The sequence below is a fragment of the Camelina sativa genome, chromosome 5 (assembly GCF_030686135.1).
Source record: "Camelina sativa cultivar CO46 ecotype springtype chromosome 5, ASM3068613v1".
NCBI classification, from domain to species: Eukaryota; Viridiplantae; Streptophyta; class Magnoliopsida; order Brassicales; family Brassicaceae; genus Camelina; species Camelina sativa.
This window is the reverse complement of record NC_141884.1, coordinates 2,988,901-2,998,003: the sequence shown is the minus strand read 5'-3', so window position 1 is coordinate 2,998,003 and position 9,103 is coordinate 2,988,901.

Here is a 9,103-nt window from a genome sequence, read left to right as displayed (position 1 = left end):
ATTACAAAGCCATGAGTGTTAAACAAAAAGAAAGAAGTTATTAATTGTTGGATTATAAAAATGAAAACTGTTAGTCGTCAAAGTCAAATCAAAACTTAAAAGAAATGACAAAAATGGAGATTTGGAGAAGAGGGAAACCATGGGGCATGGGATATGCAAACAGAGAGGATGGGTTACGGGTACTGTGTCTTACGTTCTCTATTCATAGGGTCCATTCATCACTCAATCTCCCCATTTTTAACATGGAGCAGTTGAACAAATTGGACTAATTTGCACCCTTTTTCGTGTTTTACGTCATTATTACTACTACTTTTTACCTTTTTTAATATATATACTTTTTTTTATGCCAAAAAAAAAAAATCAATATTTAAAAACCCAATAAGCCATATGACAAAAAAAAAGTTTACAGAAAGTAGGATAAATTGACAATAATGTGTAATCCGTTACGTCAAAAAAAAAAAGTTGTATAATCCGTTGGAAACTATATAGAATCTAGTATTAGTTAAGTTTGATACATGGATTGATGAATGCAATTTGTTTCGACGGTTGTTAATCTCAAATTCGATTTCACATTTTTGAAAGAGAACTATAAAACATACTTCAACCTTCATCTGTTTGAGAAGGTTCTGGAAGATATATCATCAATCTTTAATCATCTCTTCTAAATTTCTACTAATCAATACTGATAAAAAGAAAGAAAACATAGTAAACACAAAATCGTTAATTAATAAAACTAGGCCTATTATGTTATCTTTCCACGTTACGGGCTCAGTAGTATTCACCTATTAGCTAGTTGGGCTTGGAGTTAGGTTTGATTTGCTCCAGTCATGAAACTTTTACATTCGTCATTTTTCCCGACAATGAAATTAAATGAATATTATTCGTTAGAAAGAATAGAATTATATATTATGATATTTTACATATCGTGTCTATAGTGCATCTTATGATATTTCATTTCATCTATTTGAAACAAGTACATGGACCCCCACAATTGCGATTATTAAAGGAAAAAAGAAAAAAGAGAGAAAAAATGAGGAGCCACAAACAAAGATATCAGAAGAAAAGTTGCATCTACGGTTCGTAACATCCCATATGTCCCAAAATGGACCGAGGTTGGGTTCGGTTGTTTTCTCTTGTTCATATCACTTGACGTATATAGCTTCTTTTTCTTGTGGATATAATTTTCTATATTTCAACATATCTTATAATATTTTTACGTGTATCCTGTAGAAATACATTGCTGTACTGCTATTTTGTCCTGCAAAAGTTCTTGTACCGGAGTTTTTTTTATCATCAATCGAATAAAAATGAGGATATATATAATATGAGAAATATGTTGTTCCTCTATTTAATGTCTACACACTCATCAACATCACCAAACTCTTTGAAAGCGAACATATCTCCATTCAGTAGCCATCTCACCACATGACCTTCTCTTTAAGCTTGTCTCTTGGCACATATATAAATGATAAAAGTATGAAAATGAAGAATAGTACAAGAATCCATAACTTCATATTAATCAATTATTTATTAGGAGCGTAACATCGCGACTGTATTATAATTATTCTATGCAGAGATAAAAACATCCGAATTAAGTTTTCCCATATTGTAGAGATATATTGTAGCTAGTACATTGACGTGTTCATTTCCAAAGAGAACAAAGACGTCATCTATGTCTTTTTGAATTGCCAAATGGCACCCCTTCTACTAAGAATTTGTGAACACTCACGAATATCATATGAAAATCCATTTCAATATATAAGACAATATTTTAATTCCTAAATTTATTCTCAATAATTATGAATCTCGATTGAGTTTTTGTTAGGTACTAATTCAATTCAAAATTTCAGCTTTACTTTATTTTCTACCTAATTGTTGATGAAATGAGTTATAACTAGCTAGTACTCACCCTTATATTTTACTAGTACTATTAGTTAGAATCTACTTAATTAAGTGCGCAAGCTGAAAAATATATCCACCAAACTGTTGACACACATATTTATATATGAAGATTTATTATCTGATAAATGTATTGATTTAAGGTTTTTAGAAATAGTATAAAAATTAGCAAAACTAAATGTTAAATACATTATCTAAAAACACGAAATTCGAATATTTTCATCGTGACCGACATATCAAGTTATAACAACTTACAAAACCTACATGTACTTTTGGCGTTTTTTTCTTTTTCATATATGTATTGTTGGTTTATAAGTTTTTTTTTTTGTGTGTGGAGGTCATATAGTACCAACGATGTACTTTTTGTCACAAACCTATTCATGGAATGGAAAAGTCACCTTTTAACTATCAACAAAAATATATGCTCAACAAAAATTTGTTGCATATGATAATATATGAATTGTAAACATTACAAGTTTTTATAAATAATAGTCTAATTTAAGTGCTTCTATCAGTATAACACAAAAATATGACAATATGAACGAAACCAATGGTGCTAAATCTATCGGCTACCGGAGAGTGCAAAACATCATCACATTGTTTTTGTTACCACTGTCGTAACATATCTATAGCAGCATAAAATAAAATTTAATTATATGAACCAAACCAATGATGATAAATTAATTGGTTACCTGTAAATGCAAACCATCAGCACAAAACTGAGTTTGAGTTCTACTGCAATTGCAAATGCTAGATAGGTAAAAGTTGACCTGAACTAAATCCTGAAATAAAATAGCAAAAAATAAAACGAAATCTCATTATTGTTAAGTAACGAGAGAAAATGAAAGCATATGATAAGATAGAGGGGATAGTTGGAAGAGGTTTGCGCCCTGTGGTCTGTGGATGCAACAAGGCGATTAGAGTTGGGGTAAGCGTTCACGTGGAAATCAAATAAAAGAGACTCAGACAAAACACCACAAAGTAAAACACACAAACTCGCATTTTCCCTTTGGCCAAGTTTGGTCACTATCGGGTCCCTTCCATTATTGCTACTACTCCCCTAATTCTTACATACACACACGTGTCACCTTTTTTAAAAACCGATTGTAAATTTTAAAATGGTATTTTAGGTAATAGAACCTACAGTAATATCAAGGAAATAGGTTACCACATTTTTATTATTGATCAGTTTTGAATTAGAAATTCTGAAAATCTGCATGGTATTAAAGTCCATATTATTGATCCAAATAGGTTTGTCAAATATGATCCAAATATGTTTTTCCTTGTTAAAATATATTGGCTCTGACTGGTAACATGACTTAACATTGAGTTAAGTTGAGTTATGGTCTTAACTCAAAGTTTATTCAAAAATGTTACCAATCAAGAAAAAAAATAATTTTTTTGAAGTTGAGTTTGAATAATCATGTGTTATGGTTGATGTACAAATTTGAGGTATATCCTTTGTAAAATGGCTAACTCAAAAGATTATTCAACATCATGGAAATTTCCATGTGTTAGAGTTGAGTTATCAGTTTAAAATTATTCAAACGATTATTTAAAAAAAAATATTTGTTATTTGTTTCTATTTTTATGCTAAACACCCGTAAACAACTTTGGTCAAAGATTTTTCAAAAAATTTCTTAATTTCTAGTTTTCATTAGACTCTTTAAAAAAAAAAAAAAAAGTTGTTCCTACTATTATTCCTCGTTGAAACGTACATGGAAATTTAAGTTGTATATATAGATGCCTAAAGCTTATTGTCAAATAAGCACACTTTGAAGAAACAGTAGTATGGTTTTCTTTCTTCTACTCTTTTTATCCATCGAGTTTATTATATATGTTTAAAAATACTAGTGCATATTACTAATTTATTTTATTTGTTTTTGATGAAAATGTCTAATGAAGGTGGTGCAGCTGGTGGCGAGGATGTTGGTGGGAGTGGAAGTATCCGCCGTAAGAAGGTAATGAATATGTCACATGCGCAGTTTAAAAATGTTGGATGTTTAGTATTTAATTTTTACTGTATATTATAGAAACAAATTGTATGGGATGATGAGTATATCAGAATATTCTTGGAGCTTCTTGATGTTGAATTAGCCAGAATTAGATACAAGCAGAAGCTACCAAAAGAAATCGGCCGAGTGCGGATTTGTGAAAAGTTTTTGGAACAAACTAAGATAAATCTTCCGTGGGATTCTTTCAAGAGAAAATACGATGCTTTGAGAAATAAGTGGAATGCTTATAAGAGGCTGAAAATTTTCACTGGAATACACCATGATGAGAACACTGGTTTGATTTACATGGATCCGGACTGGTGGGTTGACCGTGAAAAGGTATTTTTTTTTTGTAGTTTAAATTAGTTAATTTATATATTAATAGTAACTTAAGGTTATGTATTATTTTTTGTAAGTCCAAAAATAAGGTTGTTTGTAATACGTATTTTATTTTGCTAGCTATCATATTAATATTCTTAAAAAATATTGTGCAGGAGATACCATATGCCAAAATTATCCGTGAAGAAGGAATTCCCCATATGGAGCTTATGAGACGCATATTTGGTCATCAAGGCAGTAAACCAGAAGCTATGTACCCAACTCATAAGCAAGATGCAAACAATACTGAGGTAGATGAGAGGCAATCAGTGGACAAGTTTGTTCCGATAGCCGTAGATGATGATGGAGATGATTCAAACCGTACTCCTACAAAGGATGCACATCTACAGTCTCAAACCATGACAAACAAATCTCCTCCACTGTCGCCAATTGGTCCAGCGAAACGGTCAGCTAAAAAACAATCACGTGTTACTCCATACCCAAGTAATCGAGGGAAAGATGTACTACGGAGTGGAGAAAAGAACATGCCACGAAGAAGAACGGCATTTGAAACAGAGATGGGTGGACAATTCAAAGAAATGATGGAATTTCGTCGTGCTCAAGTAGAAGAGGCAAGAGAACGTAGAGAAAAGAATGAAGCTACACCATACAAAGAGGCATATGGAGTCTTGCAATCAATTCAAGGTTTGACAAGGTGGACAGATTTTTGGTGGGCGTGTATCAAAGTACTAAAGGAGGATCTCTTTGCCCGAGAAATGATGGTCTCTAGTGAAAATGATCATGATAAGATCATATTCTTGGAGGGTTATACGGGATATGATCGTAACGGAGATTTCATTGGAGATCGTCTCAATAATTTGCAAAGTTGCAAAGGAGGTCCTCCAAGTGTCAACCTGGATTTGAACATCCGTAACACAAACATGGAGACTCACGAAGAATTCAATGCTCCATCTCATACAGAGCTCATGTCATTATTCAAAGAGATAGGGTATGAAGGTGGAACCAAGAAAACGGGTTGTGATGGAGAATCGAGTCAGACGAAGACTTTTAATCTAGAAGATTAAAAATCTTTTAATAATATTCCTTTTCCTTTTTCTAATGCATTTTAGGTTAAGGTTTTTTTTTGTTTTTTTTTTGGGTTCAATGCTAATAAATTAGTTCTATTTTACTTTATGTTACATGGTTTATGATTAATAAAATAATTAAGTTCTAATCCTAGTTTTCTTTTATTCTCATCTATTTATAGGTCATAAGATTAAACGAGCTGTATTCTCGGGGTTTAGAAAATCTTACAGAAGACGAGTTGCTAGAGTTGTACGACCTAGAAGATGATGAGTATATGGATACAATAATGCAACCTTTGATGGAGTATTACAATCGTTATTTTTCTAAACAACCAATGGTGGAAGAACGAGGATTAGGTTGGCAAAACCTTGAAAGGCAGATTCGTAACAAGCCGGTAAATTGTATGAACATGTTAAGGATGCATCCGGAAGCATTCAAGAACCTGTGCACAACGCTGGAGCAACGTTACAACTTACGGAGTACCGATAATATCAGTATTGATGAGATGGTGGCAATATTTCTGGTTACATGCGGTCAGAATGCATCTCAACGCTTTGTTGGGATGACTTTTGGTCGTTCCCAAGAGACTGCTTATCGAAAGTTCCATGAGGTATTGGACGCTGTAGAGAGACTTCCATGTGAGTATTTAAAAACTCCAACAACAACATCACTCCAGCACTATCCTCGTAAGTTACAAGAAGATTCAAGATATTGGCCTTTCTTTAGTGGATTTGTTGGAGCACTTGATGGAACGCATGTCAAAGTAATGGTTGGAGGTAGTGATGCAGTTGGGTATTTTGATAGAAATGGAAAGAAAAGTCTAAACATAATGGCCATATGCGATTTAAACATGATCTTCAAGTATGCATGGCTGGGCGCAGCTGGATCCACACATGATTCATTGGTGTTGCAGTATGCAATAGATGGAGATCCTTTATTCCCGAGACCTCCTATAGGTAAGTATTATCTCGTCGATTCTGGATATGCAAACAAGCGGGGATTTCTAGCTCCATATAGAGGAAGCAGCAGAGAAAACATCAGATATCATCTTTCAGAATTTGATGCAGGTGCTCCGAGGAACAAAAAAGAATTATATAATAGGTGGCATGCATCACTTCGTTCTGTGATAGAACGAACATTCGGAGTATGGAAAAAAAAATGGACGATTCTTGACAATTTGCCTCGTTATGATGTCAAGACTCAGAACAGAATTGTGCATGCTACTATGGTTCTTCACAATTTTATTAGGCTTCATAGAATTCCAGATGCTGATTTTGAAGACGAAAATGTCACTGCTCGAGATAGTCGTGGACGACGATTTGTAGAAGGCGAGCTTAATCGACTTGAGGAAGAAGAGGGAACAAATGATGGCCAATATATGAATAACGTACGAGATGAGATAGCAAATATGCTATGGAATGTACGTCGTCATTAGTTTCTCTCTTTTTATTTTCTATGTCTCAAATGTTTTTTTTTTTACGTAGGATCATTTTATTTATCTATTTTGAATTATTCTATTTGAAAAATGTTATTGTTCTTAATAATTTTTTAATTCTTATTTCTAATAGATACTGCACCTGATACATCAGAAATGTTACCAGTCAGTCGTTTAGAGAAAATATTTAATTCATTTTTTACTGCAAATTCACTACATCAAACTGCCGTTTATACCACATAATTTTTACTGCAAGCTACATCGAATTTTAATACTTACTGCAACTCGATTTTGATAACTCGTGTTACCAGTCAGAGCCATTATCTTGACAAAAATACTAATGCTAAATGATTATATGGATTAAATAGTCAATTTAAAAACAAAACTATATTTGTTGTTCTACCGGAGCAACAAAACAAAACAAAACAAAACTATAATAGTCAATTTAGAATCCGCGAGATGCCGATGGTAAGAGCTCTACCGGAGGCGTTGCTACGCGGAGTGGAAGAGGGAGATTCACGGCGAAGAACGAGAGAAGAAGGCAGATAGATCGGTAGACTGGAGATTCTGGAGGCTTCACGGGATCGGTGATGATAGGGGAGGTAGTCTCCGATCCGGCGGAGCTAAGCCACCGTCGAAGGTCCGCTTATCTACTCCCTGCTGCCTCTCTCTCTCACGACTGAGCGTGAAAACCTCCTTGACGAAGGGCAGATCGGATCTCTTCCTCCTTCCCAAGACGGCTCTACGGTGGCAGGATGGCAATGGATCTTGGATCACCATCTCTGTTCGGTTACCGTCGCTCAGGCTCACCGGAGGTCCTGTTCCGGCTGAGTATCCGCAAATATTGGGCGGCGGCTGCAAGCGAATTTTTCATTTGCAGATTAGGGTTTCGCGGGTGCCGGTTTAGTTCGGTTTGTGAACTCGGCCGGTTTTGTTTCCATCGGTTTAGTTGGTTAATTGTAAATGAGTTGGACCCTTATGGGATTCTGTATGGGCCTACTCCGGAAATAGCCCTTTGAGCGCTATATTTTTATAAATTGAATACCATTTAACAAAAAAAAAAAAAAACTATATTTGTTGTTTTTACTTTTTACTTATGTCCATTTTATATTTGTGAAACAGTTATGTTAATTTTGTATTTAATGATTCTAGATTTCTTTTTGCTGCATGTAAACAAGAATGAGAATTTTGTAGCGTATTTTAAAATAGCGTTCGACCCATATTACTACTTATGAAAAGATCCACGCTGTTAAGTTTTTTTTTTTGGATTAACAATTTTATGTGTGATGATTGGTCATTAGTTAATGTCGGACTCGTTCTATTAATCTTGTTGTCCACATGATCCAAAAGTAATCTCTCGTGCATTAGCATGAGGATAATGCTTTTTCTTATGTTTATATACTTTTATTTCCTTATCTGTAATAAGTATATTAATGGATGGAGCATCCACTGAGTATTATATGGAGACGAGAATTTATCATCACTAAAAATAATTAGTGAACGGAGTGAAGCCTCGCGAGTGTTCTCCTCCCACTGGACGAGTGATTGAGGTCGTCAAAACTCGAGCAATAATGACTTATGATTAATCATTATTATTTCAAATTATTTAAAGTATCGGATCAGGTCAAAAATAGAAGTTACATTAGCACGATAAATATTAAACAAAATTGCCGACATCAATTTTTTTTGCCGACATAAAAATGAAATAACAAAATTATAGCGTCAGTAGTATTCGTTTTTCATCGTTACGGAAAGATAAATAATTTGAATTTGGGTGGAAAGCTTTTCCAAAGGTAAATACTAAATAGCATATAACCAATATAAACCCAACCTCAGAGACTATTCTGAAAGGCTTTAATCAATAACTTAGACTGTATAAATGTATATAATGGATTTTAGTTCATATTATACTGATGCATCTTAAACCTTTTTCCACTGTTAAATTTCTACTACAATATTAATCTACTTCTTCTTTAATCTTTTCAAATTTGTTATAATAATATTTTTGGTATGAATCAACTGAATAATAGATATTGTATATATATAGACTGTTTTAGGTAAGTACACAAACATTGAAAAAAAAAGTTAAGTACAAAAGCAAGCCGGTTTTTACTGTTGGTTTTGTTGGACCACCCTAAACATTTTCTATGGATTACTGAAATTATTTTAAATTTCCTCTCGAGATGCTTTATGTTTAAAAAAAAAAAGAAGTAAATTATTAAAAGTAAGTAAATTTTCATCTCTTTAAGTTATTATATGACTATTATATAATTTGCAACAACCATAATTATATATAATGAGGACATTTCTGTGTTAGATTTTCTCCCTAATATTGTTGATGCAATGTTTTAACCATCATTTGGAAATGGGG